At 44.9% G+C, this 22,285-nt stretch overlaps 1 protein-coding gene across 3 annotated transcripts in view; it reads right to left on the bottom strand.

Moving 5' to 3' along the window:
• Positions 1–13,642, bottom strand: part of LOC114201399 (signal transducer and activator of transcription 5B) — a 69,481-nt gene extending 55,839 nt beyond the window's left edge. For all 3 annotated transcript variants that reach the window (XM_088028268.1, XM_028094068.2, XM_088028269.1), the window contains exon 1: positions 13,507–13,642. The gene's annotated coding sequence lies outside the window, so the exon portion shown is untranslated. The remainder of the gene's footprint in view (positions 1–13,506) is intronic.
• Positions 13,643–22,285: the final 8,643 nt, after the last annotated feature.

Genomic DNA, 22,285 nt, shown 5'->3' with positions numbered 1-22,285 from the left:
GCTTCTTTAAAGTGATAATCTTAAGATTTACAGACTCGGGAAAGACTTATCTTTGTAAGAATAATCAAGTTCTCCAAAATCAGATAAAGATTAGAACACAATCAAGTAACTAGTTCTAAATTAAGTAAGCAATAAATCATTTTATATCTTAATTTAAAAATATATTCTATAATTTACTGACGCTATGTTATAAAACATATGATGTTAAATTTGAGGCCCCAAACTTATATGATTTTTTAAATATCTCATGGTTTGGTAAATATGATTCAGGTACAGAAAAGATGAAAGGGAGGGGCGCCTGGGTGGCTCAGTAGGTTGAGCATCTGACTTCATTCAGCTCAGGTCACGATCTCAGGGTCCTGGGATGGAGGCCCATGTTGAGCTCCCCACTCAGCAGGGGTCTGCTTGTCCCTCTGTCCCCCCTGCTCTGCTCGTCCCTCTCTCTAACAAATAAATAAAATCTTAAAAAAAAAAAAAAAGAAGAAAGGGGATTATTTTAACTGGTCATAACAATATCACAGTGATAAAACAGATTAGAGAGAAAATCAGCAATGATAAATACACTGAAGCCAAAGGGAAACATAATTTTGGATTAAATGAGATTGATCACATTTTCAGGAGGCAGAGAAGGTAAGAATAAGCAAAAAAGAACAAGAAAATCAGCAGGATTTATTTATGAAGGCATTTTGGGCAATATATGTTTATGGTTTTATCTTTAATACATGAAAATATTTATTCATCTTTATACATCTGAATTAACTACTTACGGATTTAGGTTTACAAAGCAGTAAAAAGTACTATATGACTTCTCTTATGTTTTAGTATTCTCAAAATTGACTTAAAATTCTGTTACAGCAAATTCCATTACAATAAATTATAAGGCATAATCCAGGTTAAGAAAGATTTTTACCGAGCTGAATTTTACATAAAATAAGTAGGCCTGAGGTGCCTGGCTGGCCCAGTCGGAAGAACATGCAACTCTTGAACTTGGGGTTGTGAGTTCAAGCCCACTGGGTGTAGAGATTACTTTTAAAAAAATCTTGGGGTGCCTGGGTGGCTCAGTTGGTTAAGTGTCTGATTTTGGCTCAGATCATGATTTCCATGGAATCGAGCCCCAAGTCGGGCTCCCTGCTCAGCAGGGAATCTGCTTCTTCCTCTCCCTCTGCCTCTCCCCCTGCTTGTGCTCTGTCTCCCTTTCTCTCTCAAATGAATAAATAAAATCTTTTTAAAAAATAAAAATAAAACAAAGTAAGTAGGTCTTCTGCCGGGCTCAAATATATATATTTTTTAAGATTGTAATTTTATTTGCTGAAAAAGTGCTAAGACCTAAAACTTGTGCTCCAAAATTCTCCTAAAACATCAACTTGTAATTTATTTTCATTTTTCTTCTTTAAACTTCTTAAAATGTGAGAAGGCTTTTGAATACTAAATCTAGTTACAAAGAAACTATTTAATGTGAATTTAATTAAGGCAGAACACATGTCTCTTATATTAGCAATGACATACACCCAAGAGAAAGTATCTTTCACTAGAGATTTCCTTTACCAGATATTCCCAAATGAATACCATAATAAACATTTAAAGAAGTCATTAAGCATCATTAATGGAATTACAAGGAAAAAAATCCATAAACCTAGCTATCTTTGTATTGTCACGAAAGAGAAAACAGTACAAAAGCAAATACACAAAATATAATGAAATAATATAATGTTCACAGGGTTACCAGAAGTTAAAATAAAATAGACCTATTTTTTTTTCAAAAGTTGAAAAAAAACAAACACACATCTTCAATATGAAATGAATGATAACTTAGCAGGGCACATACACAAATAAAGCAATATAATCTCTTTATTACATTTATAAAACAATATATAATTCACCATCAGCTTATATATAAAAAAATGGACCATTCCCCCAAGTATGGGAAATAACTCAGTCCACAAGTTCAAATTATGTTAACTCTGAAAACGTTAAATATAATTAGAATGGTTTTAATACAGCTCTTCAACAAAAGATGTCATAAACCATACCAAATAAATATACTATGCCAAATATTTAACACAAACATCACAAACTACTCCTTTTCTGCTCCTAAAAAGAAAATACTAACTGAAAATAAGAACAAGTTTCTCCTTCTAAACCAACACAGAAGTCATTTTAAAAAAATAACCTTCCCCCAGCTTTATATTTTATTGAGATATACCTGACATAAAACATTGTGTAAATTTAAGGTATATAATGTAGTAATTTCATATATATATATCTCTCTTAAAATGTTTACCAAAATAAGGTTGGTTAATGCATCCATCACCTCACATAGTTACAATTTGTGTGTGTGTGCCTCTGTGGGGAGAACTTTTAAGATCTACTCTCTTAGCAACTTTAAAATACAGAATACAGTTAACTATAGTCACCATACTATACATTTTACATACTCAGAACTTAGTCATCTGATAACTGCAAGTTTGTATCCTTTGGCCACCTTCACATAGTCCTCTACCCCCTGCCTTTGGCAACCACCGATCTGGTATGGTTTTGTGTGTGTGTGTTTTGTTGTTTTTTTTAATTTTGTTTTTTAAGATTCTGCATATCAGTGAAATCATACAGCATTTGTCTTTCTCTGTCTGACTTATTTCACTTAGCATAATACTCTCTAGATTCATCCATGTTGGGCGCCTGGGTGGCTCAGTTGGTTAAGCAACTGTCTTCCGCTCAGGTCATGATCCTGGAGTCCCTGGATCAAGTCCGCATCGGGCTCCCTGCTCAGCAGGGAGTCTGCTTCGCCCTCTGACCCTCCCCCCTCTCATGTGCTCTCTCTCAAATAAATAAATAAAATATTTAAAAAAAAAGCTAGATTCATTCTTGTTGTCACAGATGGCAAGATTTCCTTCTTTCTTATGGCTAAATAATATTGTTATACATATATCTCGTATTTTCTTTAACCATCCATTAAAAATAACTTTTTTCTTGATTACAAAGTATTACATTTATTATCTGTTTATTATAGAAAAATCGGAAGACACTAGAAACCACACATGCACACACACACACCCAGAATCCTATAACCCAGAATATTTTTTTCAATACCTATACTTGTGCCAAGCATGACTATATGTGATTTTTTTGCAATGTAATATATTATAAACTTCATTTAGTAATATATTTCATTTAGTAATATATTATAAACTTTATTTAGTAATATATTTAGTATAGTAATATTTAGTAATTACTAAGTTAGTAATATATTATAAACTTTTCATTTAGTAATATATTATAAACTTTACCTATGTCATTAAATATTGTTTTTTAAACCACGACTGAAAGAGTTGAACAGTATTCCATTATATAAGATATTCTTCAATTTAGGGGCGCCTGGGTGGCTCAGTCGATAAGCGTCTGCCTTCAGCTCAGGTCATGATCCCAGGGTCCTGGGATTAAGCCCCACATCAGGCTCCCTGCTGGGCGGGGAGCCTGCTTCTCCCTCTCCCACTCCCCCTGTTTGTGTTCCCTCTCACCCTCTCTGTCAAATAAATAAATAAAATCTTAAGAAAAAAATTCTTCAATTTAGTTAATTAATCCTCTAATGCTGAACACTTAAGTTGTTTCCAATTTGTTGCTATTTTAAATAACACCATGAGGAACATCCTTATATACAGATACACAAATCTTTGAACATATTTCAGATTATGTCATCTAATTAGACTTGTTAGGTCAAAAGGCATGCACACTTTCAAGGCTTTCAATACATATATCAAACTGCCCTTCAAAAAAAGTGCCAATTTAGGGGCACCTCAGTGGTTTAGTTGGTTAAATGTCTGCCTTCAGCTCAGGTCATGATCTCAGGGTCCTGGGATAAAGCTCCTCGTTGGGCTGCGTGCTCAGAGCAGTGGGGAGTCTTGCTTCTGCCTCTCCCTAGCTCATGCTTGGTCCCTCTCTCTCTCAGATAAAATCTTAAAAAAAAAAAAAAAAAAAAGCACCAAGGGCACCTGGGTGGCTCAGTCATTAAGCATCTGCCTTGGGCTCAGGTCATGATCCCAGAGTCCTGGGATCGGGCCCTGCAATGGCTCCCTGCTCAGCGGGAAGCCTGCCTCTCCCTCTCCCACTCCCCCTGCTTGTGTTCCCTCTCTCCTGTGTCTCTCTCTGTCAAATAAATAAATAAAGTCTTTTTTTAAAAAAAAAAAGCACCAATTTACATCTGACCAACTAATATGAAGGTGCCAGTTTCCCCACATTCCTAAGCAACATTGTTTTTATTTTTTCAATATTTTTAGTTTTGTAAATCTGTTAGTTGGAAAAATTATATCATTGTTTTTGTTTGTATTTCTTGATTTCTAGTGTAGTTGAACATAATTTTGTATGATTATTGAGCATTTGTAACTCTTCTTTTGTTCATTTGCTCTTTGGAAGACCATCTTTTTCTTATTTTTGGTATATATTTTTTATATATTAATATTAACCCAAATCCTGGGGCGCCTGGGTGGCTCAGTCAGTTGAACATCCGATTCTTGGTTTCTGCTCAGTTGTGAGCTCGGGGTTGAGGGATCAAGCCGAGTCCGGCTCTGCTTGTCCCTCTCCCTAAGCTCCTCACCCTGCTTGAGCTCAGTGTCCCCTCTAAATAAATAAATAAATAAATAAATAAAATCTGTATTAAAAGCAATAATAATATTAACCTATAACCTTTTATCATATATGTTTACAATGTTTTCTCTTATTTTGTCATTTACCTTCGGCTTCTGGGACTTTTTTGGCATAAGGAAGTTGTGAATATGCACTTATATGTATTTTTCTTTTATGAGTTATTCCATAAGAGCCACTGGTTGGTTTTTCTTATGTTTGCCTTGTTCAAACTTATCAACAAAACTGGAACATAATGCAAAGTTCTTTCCAAACTAAATCTCTCACATTTGGGTAACAGAAATTCAAAACCATAAATCTTGACACTGTCACATTTCTAGGACATAATTTAAAATGTGTGCTTAAGGTAATAACTTACTTAAGGGCCCATTCCTTTAAAATTATGTGCTCTGCTCTGGTATTGCAAAATCAAGGAATCCTGCTTCATTACCAACTCAGCATGTTAATTGTAGCCATACCATTCAGGAAGCCAAATATTTTCTATTTTGTTTTGATACCTTCGACAGTTAAGGAGGAAGATAAATCTATACACGTTACAATGAATTCAGTATTTTTACTTGATATTTACAAAATAAACTTATCTTTTTTTTTCTAAGATTTTATTTATTTATTTGATCGAGACACAGAGAGAGGAACAGAAGTAGGGGGCGTGGGAGAGGGAGAAGCAAGCTTCCCACCAAGCAGGAAGCCCGATGTGGGACTTGATCCCAGAACCCTGGGATCATGACCTGAGCCCAAGGCAGATGCTTTACTGAGCCACCCAGGTGCCCCCCAAATAAACTTATCTTTAAAATATGGTTAGGATATGTTCAGGGTTTCCATATATCATTATATAATTGAAACAGTAACAAAGAAAAGGAGTATGTGCATTGTATCTCTATGTATTAGACTTTCCATACCTTTTGGAGTATGGCTCTATAATGTCCAGTTCTCACTATAATTCTCCCTCACTTTCTACCAGAAACAGATCACAAATTGTAAAAACATAAACCTACAGGGTGGACTGTTTCATTTTGTAAAGAGCTGCATATTTCTGTAGATCTCCAGTTTGTTATTCTTCTCAAGCCTAAAAGATTACCAAAATATTTTAGAAACATGAAGCAAAATGAAAACATAGAATTAACATTATTTCTGAGAGAATGGTTTATCTAGTTAAACTACAAATGACTATCTTGTAGAATCCTGTATTATAAAGCTGACAAATTCCATTTTTTTTAGTACTTTAACAGATTAAGGGCTCAAAAGTTTCTATTTATAAATGCCACAATGGCATCTGTGAATATAGCTTATTGAAAACATTTTCTGCGGGCTGAATTAAGTCCCATTCTTTATGAAAACATAATGATCTGCCACAGGTTATAGGCTCTGAATTTTAGACAATACAAAATAATTTCTCACAAACTTTCTAATTTACTCTCACCTAAAGGCTGGAAAACCCCACTGAAGGCTTTTTAAAACTCATCAGACATAGAAGAAAAAAAAACCCAGCTTTAATTGTAGGATCTCACTGACACAAACATAAGGAAATTCTGAGTTATAGATACTTCACATTAAGCTTTTTCCACTGACATTGTAACTTCTGTCAACATTCAAAGAAAACTCAACCCTGGTCAAAGGTGACAGTTTGACAATCCTGGGAGACAACATCCTCTGTTTATTTGAACAAGTTTATACCCTCTGCTCAGGGAATTGAAGTTTCTCTCCTCCCTAACTTGATCTCTCAAATTCAGATCACTACACTTTAGGGTAGTGAATTCTGTCTCCAAGATTTAACTTCACAATCTACCTCCAAGAAAAAATGCTAAGACCATCACATATAAAAAGGAATCAATTTCTGTAACTAGTTTCTAATGGCCTTTGAATACCTCTAAACACACAATAATTTGCTTCAGTTGCCTTAAAAATTAACCCCCAAATTAAAATTCTTAAGTCCTTCTATCTCAGAAATTACAATTAGTAACTCTAAAAAAGCTTCAATTAAACAAAAATAGGGCTGCAAATCCCTTCAAAATAAAGTTGTAAATAAAATGAGCTGGATACTTGCATTTTCAGTGAACAAACACGTGTTACGTGCTAAATTAGTGCAAATGATTCTTTTGTTTGTAAAGAGAGGCCAAAGAGACAGCTTATAGCTCTTCTCCTATGATGTATATGGTAATGGTAATGGCAGAACAACAAAGGACAATTTATAGTTAGAATTAAGACCTTCTCTGTTTTAACATAATTTCCACCAGGATTATATACTTTAGTTGGAAAAATACTTACCACGTTCATAAACTAAAAGTTTCTAAATACTTATACATTTTTTTCCCATTAAAAATAAACAAGAGTCCATTTGGGAACACAAATAAAGAAATGTAAGCCTTAAAGAAACCAAACGTCTTATTGCAAAACTGCAGTTGCCTGCTCTCTTCTGCAGTGCAGTGGTTAGGAACACAGCCTCCAGAATCAGTTTGGCCTGGGTATGGATCCAGGCCTGCCATTATTACTAGCAATGTGACCTTGGACAAGTTACTTAACTTCTCTGTGGCCATTTCTTCATCTTTCATCTGAAAATAATACCCTCCCCTTTGAGGATCATGAGTTAAAATATGGCAAGACCTTATAACAGTGTCTGCTTGGCACACTGTTAAGTGGACAGTGATAGGTGTTATTTTTATTATCTTTCTACTTTTAGGCTTTGAACATAATTTGAAGTACTTTTTAATTAATTTTCTGACCACTTTTTGAAAAATGGCAAAATTATTATACAGATAACTAGTACATCTTCCCGGATGAGCTCATGGTAGGTAGCGCTATAGCCCAGAGTGATAAATAGTTGTTTTTAATACAAATAATGGATGTGGCTGTTACTGGTAACTTTGGCTTGATTTCCCATATGCAAAAAAACCCCCTACCAGGGGAAAACAAGCATTGTCCTATTATCATTACAGGGTAAAGCCAAATTCACTTTGCTAGCCTGATGGGCATTGAAAATATTAGTCATCAAATTAATCCCAACAAATAACAATAATTCATTGGCTCATTGATGTATTTCCCCTTGCCTTCCCCAACCTTTCTCTCACTAGTCAGAAAGGAAAGTTTTCATATTTTCTGAGAATCTCATTGCTGCTCTCAAACCATACTCTGTATCTTAGTATAATTTAAAAAATGAGTCAGCACAAGCACCTCAAAAAACTAGCAGAACATTGAATGTGGAGATATTTCTCTTCATAATAGAAATGTGGAAAACATTTTTTTTTTTAAAAAAGACAGTGCCAAAAGCAATGGAAGAATAAAAGCAGAGTGAGTGTTAGAGTAGATTTTGCAAGCTAGGTTCCAAAAGATAAATGTTCTTATCAATCAATATATGTATTTTTCATCTTAATAGTATTATAATACATGGGAAATAGATATAATTATTATTAATAAATCCAAGAAAGAATATCCAGTATGTGACAAATTATAACCTCTCCTTTACCGAATACTGGTGAGGGGGGACTGGGAGGTCAAAATACTCTGCATTTAGCTCAACTACAAAGTGCGTTATGCATAACTGCACAACGTGCTAATGCAGTACTGCCTTTACTAAGGTGATCCAAAAGAAAATTTAGGGGCTTCTGAGCGGCTCAGTCATTAAGCGTCTGCCTTCGGCTCCGGTCCTGATCATGGAGCCCTGCATTGCCCCACGGCTCCCTGCTCCACGGGAGGAGGCCTGCTTCTCCCTCCCCCACTCCCCCTGCTTGTGTTCCCTCTCTCGCTGTGTCTCTCTCTGTCAAACAAATAAAATCTTTAAAAAAAAGAAAGTTTAGGAGAGATAAAGTGCCCCTAAACTGCAAACATATTTGAATATCAATTTAATTAGGAGTCTATTTAGTCTTTATACTCCTTAGAATAAAGTTAGTTGAGGGCCAGGAAAAGGCCACTTGCTTTAATCATGGAAACAATACTATATGTACTCCTCCCAAGGATATACTTCTCTTCAAGGCTCCACAAAATTTACATTCCAATATTTATATTAAAGGTGACATACCATGTAAAAATTATCCAGGAGGGTCAAAAAAGAGTTTTATTTTTTTATTATTTTTTTAAAGATTTTATTTATTTATTTATTTATTTGAGAGAGAGAGCACATGAGAAGGGGGAGAGTCAGAGGGAGAAGCAGACTCGCCGCCAAGCAGGGAGCCTGATGCGGGACTCGATTCAGGGACTCCAGGAGCATGACCTGAGCCGAAGGCAGTCACCCAACCAACTGAGCCACCCAGGTGCCCCAAAAAAGAGTTTTATAGCTGAGGGTGATTTCTCCTAAGTTCTACTACCATATCCTAAAAATTAGTCCTAGTTCTTATTTAAATCCTCCATGACATTCTGTATGACTTAAGTGAGGTCAGAAAAACTGCCAGGGCACCTGGGTGGCTCAGCTGGTTGGACAACTGCCTTCAGCTCAGGTCATGATTCTGGAGTCCCAGTGTCGAGTCCCACGTCAGGCTCCACGCATGGAGTCGGCTTCTCCCTCTGACCCTCCCCCCTCTCGTGCTCTCTCTCTCACTCACTCTCAAATAAATAAAATCTTAAAAAGAAAAGAAAAGAAAAGAAAAACTGCTACAGTCACTACTTAATATGTGGGGTTCTAGATTATATAAGCCCAAGGCAATCCTTTAAAACTTTGATGTTCAAGGCTCCATCTAACACATTTCAACTCTTAGTGCTCTACATTATCTAAGTACCGGATAGAGACAGATAGCAACAGTCCCATTTTTCTGTTAACTGCACCTTTGTTGTTGTTTTAAGAGTCCTTCTGAGGCTATACCTTGAAGAGAGTTGGGAACAGACTCAGGAATGCCCTGCCTTCCCAACTGAGGACTCAGGCTGAGCTCAGTAAGGCTGTCATGAAGCAGTACAACAGACAAAGATAAACCACATGGCGTCTGATGCTTGTCTTTATATGTTTTAAAATAAAAATGTGACACTACAAGAAAGTTAACATATGGACCTAATTTTGAAAATACAAACAGGAAGCACCCCCACCCCAATATTACCATTAAAAAAAAAAAAAAAAAAAAGGAAACCAAACCTCAAAGATACCTTCCAAGGAAGTCATGGGTGTGACCAAAACTAACAAAAGTAATAAACGTCATCTAAAACCCTGAAACCACCAAAAGTGAGGGTCTCATTCAACCAACTAAAAATCTAACACCTGGGGCGCCTGGGTGGCTCAGATGGTTAAGCGTCTGCCTTCGGCTCAGGTCATGATCCCAGGGTCCTGGGATCGAGTCCCGCATCGGGCTCCCTGCTCCTTGGGAGCCTGCTTCTCCCTCTGCTTCTCTCCCTCTCTCTCTCCCTCTGTCCCTCATGAATAAATAAATAAAATATTAAAAAAAAATAAAATAAAATAAAAATCTAACACCTGTAAATTACTCCTCTCTTTGATTAGTAAAAACAGCATAGATTTATATATGTAAAATCTTCTCCAAACTAGCTTAGGTTTTTCAGTAGCAAAGGATCATCATTAACAAGAAAAGATCCAATGTGAATATTCTACTTAAAATAAGGACACAATAATTAAAAATGAATTCAATTTTCAGAAAAAGTTTTTATCACTGTGATGCCTATGATTTAAATGTACAAAAAACAGTCTGATCAATGGAAACTAGATTGTTAAATTTGACTTTCTTATTCCCAGAAATAAGCATAAGACTGTTGTGTTTCCAACACTGCAGGGGAAAAAATACTTACGATTTTAGAACACTTCCATTAACAAAGCTAAGATTTCAAGAAAAATTTTTCCTTTAACCACTACACAAAATTGGGGACACTGACACTTTAGAGCTAATTTTTCAACATTATTTTTATTAAGTTCTGGAGTCAAAGTATTCTGACACTTTATTATGCAGTAAAGGGATATTATTCTCCTGAAGAGCTCAGTAACCTGGAATTGTCAGATAACTTTTTTAAAAAGTTTCAAATACTCAGGACAAATTTTTTTGCTTCCTTTTGTAGGAATAATGTGGCAATCTACACTCTAAAAGAAGGGGAAATGGGGTGCCTGGTTGGCTCAATTAAGTGTCTGCCTTCGGCTCAGGTCATGGTCCCAGGGTCCTAGGATTGAGCCCGGCATCGGGCTCCCTGCTCGGCGGGAAGCCTGCTTCTCCCTCTCCCACTCCCCCTGCTTGTGTTCCCTCTCTCCCTGTCAAATAAATAAATAAAATCTTAAAAAAAAAAGGGGGGGATATCTCACTGGTAGTTAGAATATCCAGAAATCTGTGAATACTTTTGAGATCCATACATGTTTACAGGGCACTAAAACGGTTAAGCCTCCTTTGATTCTACCTTCAACGTGCAATCCAATCTTGCATGTTATTTACCTATTTATAACATCTTCCCTTTTTAAGACTACCTCTATCACCTACCTACACAAAAACAAGCCAAATGAACCACCACAAGCACATCATAAATATAAACCTAACACAAATCACAAATAATTTGAATACTAACACTACTATAACTTGAGAAACGACACATAAGTACCAAAAGAGCAATAAATGGCACCCTTCTTCACTAGTCTTGATGTGGTTTCTGTATATGTAAATAACACTTAGAAAAAATCAATTGAGAGCCAGAAAACGAAGATGAAATGAGAAGTTGGGGCACAATAGGAAGTGCTGACCAAAATATTTATGTTGTAACACTCTAAACAATGATAGCACTTCCCCCCCCTTCTATCATATATACCACGAAGTACCCATGGAAGAAATATATCCACCTTAAATTTCTTAACACAATCCATATTAATATCCTGTTGGCAAAAACATGAATGCTGAAAAGGCCAGGTCAAGGGAGAAGGCGGGATAATTTATGGAGTTGGGTATACAGCAAAGATTTTATGTAGTTCAGCTCCGAGTTATGCAATAACCAAACTGCTAGTGATAGAAATCAACTTTTTTTTTTTCTGAGGTTTTGCTGTTTTGAAAAAAGATCTCTCCATTCCTTCCCTCTGTCTCAACCAGGTGCTTGAAATTTTCATCTTCCAGAAGGCTATGGAAAACAAGATGACACTTACCTGATGTCATCTACTAGATGACACTTACCTGACCAAAGGTGTGGTGTTGTTTTAATTAAACCATGACAGACATCACAATTTGTCACATGGTTAATTTTTCTTAAAATCGGCAGCCCCTTCTCCCATTTACACTATTGATTCTAACAACTGGAATCTTCCACGAGGTGGAAATTGGTACCAAAACAAAAAATCCAAAGCCTTGATAAAAAGTCAATCAAGAGGATTCCATCATTTGAAATTATCAGAACCGATCCAACATTCACGGGTGTTACAAAATAAAATTAGAAAAACATGAAAGGTACACAAAATAAAATACATCCTCTTCTACTAGTCAATAAATATAAATATAATATAAACAAATGAATAACAGAACAATGTTAAGAGGCAAAGTTCTATTATCTTCATTGAACGATAACAAAATTATTTGAGATAATATACGCAACAGCTGAAAGCTTATTATGGCCCAAGCAGCTACCCAACCACTCTGGAAACCTAAAATACCAGGGGATGATAAACACCATTTGAAGACCGAAAAAAGGACATAAACCTCAGCTTAATAATTTGGTGACACACTAGCCCTTTCGAGGGGCATTCCCCGAGGACACTCCAGAGACAATTAATGGAACTGTATTTAGGCAAAGATCTACTGCTCCACACTGCTTTGGGCAGAGCACCGATCTGAGAGTCCTGAGACGGGCATTTCAGTCCCAGAACGACTGAACAGCTGTGCGAACTGAACAGGCCACTTACTCCATCTACCTGGGGCCTCAGTTTCCTCACTTGTACAATAAGAGAATGTAGCATAATCCCGGGGTCCTTTCCAGCTCCAACATTCCATGACCCACTTTTAGTACTGTTTATTTGAATCAAAGGTCTGACAGGATCATGGGAGACGAGAAGAAAAAGAACTGGGAAGGATCGCTATCTCCTTTTGCCTTTCACATTCTTGTGGTTTTCATTAATCCCCATCTTCCTAAAAGCTGGCACTTGTTTGTCGTCTTTGCCTTTTCCATCACTGCTAGCTACAAGTGTTTGCAAACGCCTCTTGCTCCACACAAGTTCTTCCCTCTTTGATCAGCCTGATCATCTTGCCAGATTCCTTTAGCCTTAGACCGGCTTCTGTGACACCACAACTCGCCTTCCGACTCTCCATATCTACCCCCGACACCAGGAGCACTTTTTTACTCTTTATCCCCAGCTAGCAAAAAAAAAAAAAAAAAAAACCACGCTGCATCCCACTGCCACACGCACCAGCCAGGGCCTGGCGGGTCCTGATGTGGGATCCCACTCCCCAAAGCCATATCGAAACATTCGTATTTGTTGTCTTGACTCCATATAAGGCACTGTTCCTTGAGGCTTACCTAACACCCCCCCCACCCCACCGGGCACTCCCGGGCTCATCCCACCCCGGGGAGTCGCAGATCCCTCTTTTGAAAAAGGAAAAGCAAGGAGACGCCTGGGGTTAGTCTGCACTGCAACCCGGGGGTGTGAGGTGGCCGATAAGCAGTCCCCTCCTCTGGCAGGGGTCGGCGCTGGGGCCCCTCACACGCCCACCTCGACACACGAGCCCGCACGGTCCCCACACTCGACACCCTCCGCCCGCCACCGCCTCTGCACGACGCCCCTCGCGCGCCCCTAGCGCCCTCGCCCCCGGCACCCCCGTCCCCAGCGCGCAGCCACCGCGGCCACCTCCGGCCCGGGGAGCGATGGCGGCGGCGCGGCCCTGCCGGGCGTCTGGGCGTCTGGGCGGCCGGGGCGCGGGGCCCCGCCCGGGCGGGCTCCCCGGCCTCCCTCCCCGGCCCGGAGCCCAGGGCTCGCCCCACAGCTCCTACCTCGCTCGGCCCCTCGGGCGCCAGCCGCCGCCGCCCGCCCGCTCGCTCCCTCCCTCGGCCGGGCCGCCGCGCGTAGTCGCCTGCGCAGGGTCCCCGCCCGGGGTGACGGCTCTGGCCGCCGAGTCTCCTCACGCCGGGGCCCGCGGGGGCGCGCGCGCCGCTCGCGCACCGAGGCCCGAGCGCGCCCCGCGCCGGCGCGCGCCGCTTCCTGGTTCCGCCCGGCGCGCGCTCGTGAGCCCCGTGGTCCCTCGCACCCGGTCCGCGGCCGCCCTGGAGGGACCCGGAACCCCCCGGCGCACACGGGGGGGTGGGTGGGTGGCGCTGCGCGCAGCCCCTTGTCGTCGGGGCGAGTGGCGTCCCCTCTCGGCTCCCGAGGCGGGTCCCACGGGGCCACGAGCACATGCTGCTTTGTTTGGGTCGGCTCGACCACCACGAGCAGGGCTCGCGCCAGGCTGTTGTGGTCGCGTTGATTGGCCCCGCTCCGCGGCCCGCCACCCGCCTTCCCCCCCGCGCCCCCCCTCCCCCGAGCTGAGGCAGGCGTTCCGGGTCCTCTCCCTCCCAGGCCCAGGTCAGAAGTCCACCGCTGCCCCATCAATAATTATCCCGGGTTTGCTCCCTGGAGGGCGTTTCAGCCAGGACTGCCGCTTACCACCCGGGCGGAAAGCCTGAATGGACACAGCAGGAGTTTACATTTGCCCAGGCCAACTGGATCCGTCCACGAATCCAGAGTGAATGGCGGGGGGGGGGGGGGAAGGGGCGTCTGACACCATTTCCCTCCCTGGGGACTCTTGCTAGCTCCCATCAGTGAGAGCTGCGGGGGAGGAACTGACAGCTCTGTTAAGAGAAGCAAGAATAAACACGATCACCTTTATAAGATCCAGGGGAAAGGGGTCTCTGAGAGCGTTTTCCATGTGATGGGGAGGGGGTGTGGTGTCTGAGAAGGCAGCCTGAGTCACCCACTCTCCTCTCCTCTGGCTACATCTCTGGAGCTGGCCAGCCGTTTCCCTAGCAACCCTTCAAGGGCTGGCACCAAAGCGAGGCATGTCAGATCTCCAGAGACCTAGCTGCAGGGGCAGAAGAAGAAGGACCCCACACGTACCAGAACTTCCCTTCCTTAGAGTCTGAAAATCTTCACGTCAAGAGATGACCAAGATCTGCAAGGCCCCAAGTTCTCCCATAATCCTCCTTTGGCAGCTCGCCTCCCAGCAGCCTTCCCTTCACCTCCAGAATAACACCAACCACAAAGATCTTTGTGTCTGGATCTCAACGAAGTCCTTCTCCCCCACCTAGGCAACTGCTTCTATCCCACACTTTGGGCCAACACCTGGCACAGCGCTTTGCCCAGAGTAGGTGCAGGGCACTTGGAGGCTAGAGCAGGAGGACAGGCTGGAGCAGGAAGCTGGACAGGAGCGCCAGCTCTGAGCTCTCTGGCACCTCTCTGACAGTCACTGCGCAAGACGTTTTGGCACTTGAGCACACCACATTTCTCCTTCTTGCAAGTTTTCCTATCTGCACACATGCTGTTCCCTCTGCCTGGAACTTCGTCCTGCCCTCTAGATGTCTGCCCTTGGTCCAGGCAATGAGAACCTCTCTCTCTGTCCCTGTTTCCCACCACATGATGTTTGTGCCTCTATTATGGCACCTCTTGTGTTGAAGGACAATTTCGTGTTTACATGTCTCTCTACCCCTGACAGCACAGAATATCCCATTTACCTTTAAATCCACCCCCATGCCCAGCCCAGAGCAGACACCCAATAAATATTTGAGGAACAAACCCTACACTCTAGAAATAGAAATGGAACCCAAGGGGACTATGTAGTTATTAAGAGCAAAGAATCTAAAGCCAGACTTGCTGTCAGCTCCTTGAGCTGTGTGACTTTAAGCAAGTTTTTGGCCTCGATTTCCTCATTGTAATGTGGTGATAGTCATGGGACCTACCTAGTAGCATTGTTATGGGAATTAAGTGAGGTAATGCATGTATAGTGCTTCAAATGACTTAAAGCACTATAGAGCTGTTAACAGCAAAGATTTACACCCCTCTTCCTAGGATTGGTCAGGTCTAGAATTCCATCCAGCTGCCTTTGCAGCTGAGCGATGGCCACAGGGGGCTAGTTGGAATGTCCTGGAGGGTGGGGCAGGTACACCTCTTCATTCTTGCATCTCACAGCACATCTTTGACTGACCACTATGCACCAACCTAGATCTGGCTGGCTGTGTGCACAGACACAAAGGACGGAATGTTCTGGGTGACTACCTCAGCAAAACAAGAATGTTGTCAACCTGAGACAGGAAGGAAGGTCTAACACCTACCTCTCCCTACTTGACAATTCAGATGAGGTGAGACCCTCTTCCCTTGGGCCTCAGGGACATAATTCCCTCGGTGGAGGGGACACCAGACGGAGATATAATGCAGAAGGAATCCTAGAAAGAAAGAAACTGAATAGGAAGCTAGGATTCAGAAAGCCCTACCGAGAGCCCACAGAGAAAGTTCCCAGAGACATACCTACAGACGCAGTAACACCCACTGGAGAGAGAGTTGGTCCTCTCTTGGCTGACCCTGTCCTGACCCGGGAGAGAAAGAGGCTGGAGGAGTGCCTGGAAGTCTGGTGGGCAGCCCTTGTCCATACATCCAACCTCCTGTTACCTGGGGACTGATTCCAGCCTCCTTCCCTTGCTCTCGAGAACAAGCTTATGGCTACCACGGAGAACAGAGAACAGCAGCTCCCCACTTCATACCTCCCTCAGCCCGGCCCAGCCACAGGGAGAACGTGAGGCCATTTTCTGGAAACATCTTTGAAACCACAACCATAATCCCCTCTAGTCAGAGACCCATCCTCATGTGGCTTCCTTCTCCAGAATGCTCTGAATCCTGGGAATCAAGCTGTCCCTGGGGAACCACCAGTCACACAGAAGCCAAAGAAGGACGCTTGAGGGAACTTCTCTTCTTTCACAGGGGAATGATTCCTCCTTATTAAGTCAATACAGGCATTGGGCGCACAACAGAGGGGAAGGCAGATCTCCAGATTTCTGGGGCCTTAGAATGGAGATTTGTCACAGCCAGTGGTTTGAGAGAGGCTTTGTCGATGCCAGGGCTCACCTCTGCCAGAGCGTGGGCAGTGAAAGGAGCCGAATTTTTCAGTTAGATCTGGTTCCAAATACTAGCTCTGCCAATTTACCAGCTATGGAACCTTAGTTAAAGTACTTCACTTCTCTGAGGGCCTCAGTTTTCCCTCAGGTGTGAATGGGAAGTAAAATATACTATCTGTTTGCAAATACATAGAATCTTTCTGGGATGCACACAAGACCCAGGTAATTGTGGTTGCTCCTGCAGAGGGGATTTGGGCGGACAGGAAAGGTGAAAGACTAACGCTTTCCCATTTTGAATCTTCTGAGTTTTATGCCAGGTGCTATACTACCTATTAGAACATTAGCAAGGGGTACCTGGCTGGCTCAGTCACAGGAGCATGTGACCCCTTGATCTTGGAGTCACGAGTTCAAGCCCCGTGTTGGGTGTAGAGATTATTGCTTAAATAAAACTTTAAAAACAAAGAAGTAAAACATTAGGAAAATAAACTATTAAAAAAAAAAAAAGAAAAAATGGAGAGACAATGTTTGTGCAAGTAACCAAGCATCATGCCTGGCTTGCAGAAGGCACTTGATAAATGCGCATTTACTCTTTCTTTCCCTCAGCCCGACCCCAGCCAGCTTGTTGGGGCCAGGAGTGGGTGGCAGGGGGCGAGGTGAGGGTGGGGAGACCGGATCTGAGTGATGGATGTGCAGGTCCTTACAGGACTCACCCGGGAATTCTCACACACTTCACACACTTTCTGTCTTGCTCTTGTGCACCTTACTTACTTGGGCTCCCTTCCAGCCAGAACAAAAGGGGTGGCTCTTTGGAAAGCCAAAAGTGCCGCCCCCCCGCCCCCCCCCCCCGCCCCTGCCTCCTGGGACAGTGTCATAGTGCCCTCTCCACCCAGAGCCCTGGGGCGGTGCTGCATTATCCGGAGAGGACAGGACTGACACAGAGGAGGGAGCAGAGTGTCACCCCAGGCAGTATCTTCCTGACTTGGTGAGTGGGATTAAGAATTCACAAGTCAACCCAGCAGCAGGCAAAGATGAGGCTGCTGCTGGGGCCATGGGCAGGAAATCAGGTCAGTAGGACGAGAGCAGGCAGAGGCCAGGGTGGCAGAGGAGAGAGCCTTCTCGGTGCTGTGGGTCAGGATGTGTGAAAAGGAAACAGGGGGTCTGTACTAGTGTGAGGGAACCCCTGAAGTATTGGAGCATGGGGAAGCCCTGTCCTGTTTGAAGGACCTTCATTAGGCCAATAAATATCTATGAAGACTCAATTATGAACCAGGCAGTGGAATTCAGCCTTTCAGCAGCTAGTAAAGAGCCACAAGAAGTGGCCCGCAGTATGGGATTGAGGGCTACAGGGCAGCACGGGAGAAAATGCCTAGCTCTACTGGCCAGGGTCCCTGAACACCTATTACGTGAGAGTCACTGGGACTGAATCTTCATAGCAATCCTAGGAGAGAGGTTTTGCTGTTCCCCTTTTTACACAGGAGGTGGCTCAGTCCAGAGAGGCAGACTCACCTGCCCAAAGTCCCACAGCAGAGCCAGGCTTTGCACCAGGTCCTGAGGACTCCAAAGCCTTTGCATTTTTCTCTGCACTACCCTGACCCCACAAAAGATGAGCAGGATGTTACCAGGTGGCCAAGGGAGGACTGGCATTCCAGGGAGGTGGAATGAAAGGGGCAAAAAAAGCTTGGAGTGAGAGAGGTCAGGGCACTGGGGGGCACTGCATGGCTGAAGAACGAGTAAAGGGAAGGCCCATGGGTAGGCGGGAGCCCAGCAGCCAATGAAGAGCAGGCCAGTAGCCAGCGGGGAGGGGACGGAGCATTGGCCCAGTCTTCATTTTGGCTTTATAGCCCCCACTTGCTCTGGGCACTGGGGAGCCAATGTCGGAGGCTGGGAGCCAGGGAGCGGGCAGTGAAGGTGTGGGTGGGTTAGTGACATAATGAACGGAGGAACAATGAGAAACAGGGACAGGGAGAAAGGAGCTCCCTCTGGTCATAACAAAGGAAAGTGGCAGAGTGGTAGGGGTAGCAGGCCAGGAGATGCACAGTCCTCTCCCACGCACCCCTCTGAGGGCCTGAGGTTGGGTACTGGGCTGGCTCAGGCACAAAAGATTTCTTTTTGGTCTGGAAGGAGGAGAAATGAGTGAGTAGAGGGGCCTGGTAGTCCTCACGGAAGGGGATGAGAGCCAGACGTGACCCAGGGCTGCTCAGGACAGCCAGCAGTCCCCCTGGGAGGCCCAGCTCTGTACCACCTCTCCCCTCTCCACCCCCTAGGCTCCAGGGCCTCCCCTTGCCGTGAGAAGGAAGAGCAAAGGATGGGCTCCTCCCCGGTTCTCCGAAGTTGCACACCCTCCTGTCCTTGTCCCATAGGTGGCTCTCCCAAGGCAGGTGGCTAGGGCAGCCAGACAAAGGAAGGCAGGCTTTCCCTCCCACCCACCCAGTCAGTCCTGAGCCCCTCCCGCCCCTATTCCCAGAAACAGAGGAGAGTCACTGTGCCTGAGGCAGGATGGCCTTGTGTTCTCTTGGTAACTTCACTGTAAACTGACTTCCCTGAAGAGTGGTAGAGGACAAGGGACAGAGGCAGGAAGGGCAGACAGGCTTCACGGAAGATCCAGCAGCTTCTTCCCCTCCCCCCAATTCACACAGAATTACTCACTGCACACACACACCCCTTCCCTAGGTTCTGCTCTGTCTTCAGGGACAAGAGTGGAGGCAGCCTATCTATCCACAGGGAGGTACCAGGATGGGGAGACTGGGGAGAGGCAGGGACAGTGATCTTGGGGGTGTAGTAGATGGTGAGCATGGGCCTATGGCTCCCCTTCCAAGAGCTTTGGGGCTGGGGCTGGAGAGGAGGTAGATAATCCCAGCAGAGGCAAGGTGAGGGAGAGCAGGGCGTTTAAGCCCAAGGGCTTCAGGTCTCCCTCTGTGGGCACAGAGACACTTCCTGGAATGCCTCCAGCTTTCTTGGGAAGGCTCTCCACCCCATCCTGCCTCCCCTCTGCCCTCTGGCTCCCATGCCCCGGGGAACTCTCCTTGAAGAAGGTACTTGGAGCAGAGGAAACAAAGACAGCTCTGTACCACCTCACCCCCGCCGCCCCCCCCCCCCCCCCCCCCGCCCTGCCGCCCTGGGTTGGGGGGATGGTTAGGTCAAGGTGACCTCAATCTGTTCTCCCCAGGGAAGGGGCATGAGCGCAGCCTTCTGGGCTAACCTGGTTTCCAAGGGCAGGCCAGAAATGGAACTCGAAATGATTCTTCCCTTCCTCCATAAATTCAAACCCACCTTCATATAATGCACAGGTCAAAGGAGCAGGGGCACGGACTGGCGTGGAGATGGAGGGGCCACACTCTGTACCACAGAACCGTTATGGGCTAGCCCAGCCAGAGGAGACACCTTCCCCTGTGGGTGCGTGCTGGGGTTGGGGGACGTCGGGAAGGCTATACTGAGACCTGTGCATGGGGCTGGGCCCCTTGGATCGTGGAGCCAGCTGTGCACTTTACTGGCCAGACGGTTGTGGACGGCTCTCCTTTCTGGGCTAATCAAATGTGGCTCTGCCCACCTTCAAGGTTGTTGCAAGGATCAGTTGAGTTAAAGGGTGCAACGATGTTTGTATACCAATGTGCCACGATTCAGTTCGGGCTATGTCTTTAGTATGCTAACCACAAACTAGGCTAGGGATTATTACTATTCCTGATAATATTTTATGGTCAGTCTTCTTTGGGGGAATGCATTCCCATATGATTTTTATAATCCTTCCTCACTCCCCATGTAATGTTGTATCTTGGAATTGGGAATGAGGGGCAATTAGCAGAGGCCAGCCTGGGACCCCAGCTCAGTCCAGACCCAAGGCAGTTTCTGATCTTTCTGAACCCCATCCTATAGGCCTCAGTTTTCTCCTCTATAGTCTGGGCCCCTGAAACCACCAGAGTGCTTTGTGGTGGGAAATAGCAGAGACCAAAGCAGGGGACTGAAAGCAAAAAGAAACCCCAAATTTGACATTTCCGGGTAGTTGTGTTATCCGGAGTCATGACCACAGTCACCTCTGCCCCCAACCCAACTTTGACACCCTTCCCTCCTCCACTCCCTTGGGTGGCCTTTGCCCATCCTGGGAAAGCTCCAAAGCTCCTCCTTCTCCCCACTGCATCGCAAAGGGAGGACAGAAGTACAAGGAAATGGAGGGAAACCCAGACAGAAGCAGAGAACCAGACAGAGACCAGAGACCTAGAGAGAAAGAATCAAAAGGAGGGAAATCAAAAAGCAAGAAGAGGCAACAGGCAGTGAAGGACACTGGGATTCAGGGCCTCACAGACAGAGGCCAGATGGGGAGAGAGCCAGAGTTAGCCAGGGGGGCAGCTGCAGCCACTGAACGCAAGGTGGGGGCACAGCATGCGACTCTCTGAAACTATCGGGGCACATCCATTTAGGCCAACCCCTCCAATTTGGCTCACTGGCACCTTAGTCCTAGTTTTTTAGGACCCAGGACTATCCACCTTTGAGCCCAGCCCAGCCCAATCTAGCCAGGTGTTTGGTGGGTGCACCTGCCCGGTAGAGTAGCAGGCCCCTGCAGGCCCTGGGGAGCAGGCTGGAGAGGCAGCTTCCTGGCAGTGGGCAGGCAGGACTCCCACTCTGGACTTGGCACCCCCATATCACCTTCTCCAGATGCCCAGAAGTGGGTACATGGCAAGGATGGTCCCCTGCCTTCCAGATGTGGCTCAGAGGACTTGGAATCCAAGGACTCTCCTCCCAACCACTGGCTTACCCATCTGCTGGAAGTGAGAGGCTGGAGGGCACAAACCCTCCGGGTAGCAATGGGTTTGCATCTGCCCCCAACAGGTTGTGTGACCCTGGCCAAGTCACTTCCTCTCTCCAGTCTCTGTTGTCCCATTTGTAAAATCGTCTCTACAGATCTTTCCAGCTCTGACACTTGACTCTCATTCCAGGTGACCTCCTAGCTCTGTGTGTCTGGCCCTCCTTCACCAAATGAATTGCCCAGAGTGAGGGAAGAAGCGAGGGAGAGGCCGTGTGCTTCTTCCTCCAGGAGACTAAGGGACTGCAGCCATGTGTGTGAGACCCAGACATCCCAGCTTCTGGAGCTGGAAACGTGGCTTGTTCTCTGAAGGAAAAAGAATGAAAGTGGGGGAGGTACTGAGGGGCAAGAAGGTGAGGGAGTAGTGTGATGAGGGGAGGGAATGGAGAGAAAAGGGCAGACTCAAGAAGGCATCTTGAGGGAGGGAGGTAGATGAGAATGATTCCCTCCAGGACATGTGGTCCTGGCCTGGCGAGGCCCTCCCCTGGTGCTGCCAATCCCAGCTGCCAGGCAGAGGGGAGGCCCAGAGGAGAGGGAAGCTGGGCAAAGGGGATGGAAGGCTTCCAGCCCAGCCTTGCTCAATTCTGCAGGCCCACCCTCCTTGAGCCTTGCCTGGGTCACAACCCCCTCCTTGAGAGCCCCCTACAGGGCCTGCAAAGGCCAGCCGGCAGTTGTGAATTTGTGAGGATTCAAGACAGCCCCTCCGGACCTTTCTGAAGGTAGGACCAGCCTCAGATGTGACTGGACTGGGTGAGCAGAGGGGCAGGATCATTTATGGATCATAGTCTGCAGACCAGGCCATATGCCTGCTGTGTGACCCTGGGCAACTCCTTCCCCTCTCTGGACTTCCATTTCTTATCTGCAAAATTTTGGGGAGGGATTTGAAACTTAAGACTG

This window comes from Eumetopias jubatus, unplaced genomic scaffold, assembly GCF_037043125.1.
Source record: "Eumetopias jubatus isolate StellerSeaLion01/CBP00866 unplaced genomic scaffold, mEumJub1_p1.0 scaffold_10, whole genome shotgun sequence".
NCBI classification, from domain to species: domain Eukaryota; kingdom Metazoa; phylum Chordata; class Mammalia; order Carnivora; family Otariidae; genus Eumetopias; species Eumetopias jubatus.
This window is presented reverse-complemented; position numbering and strand designations above follow the sequence as displayed.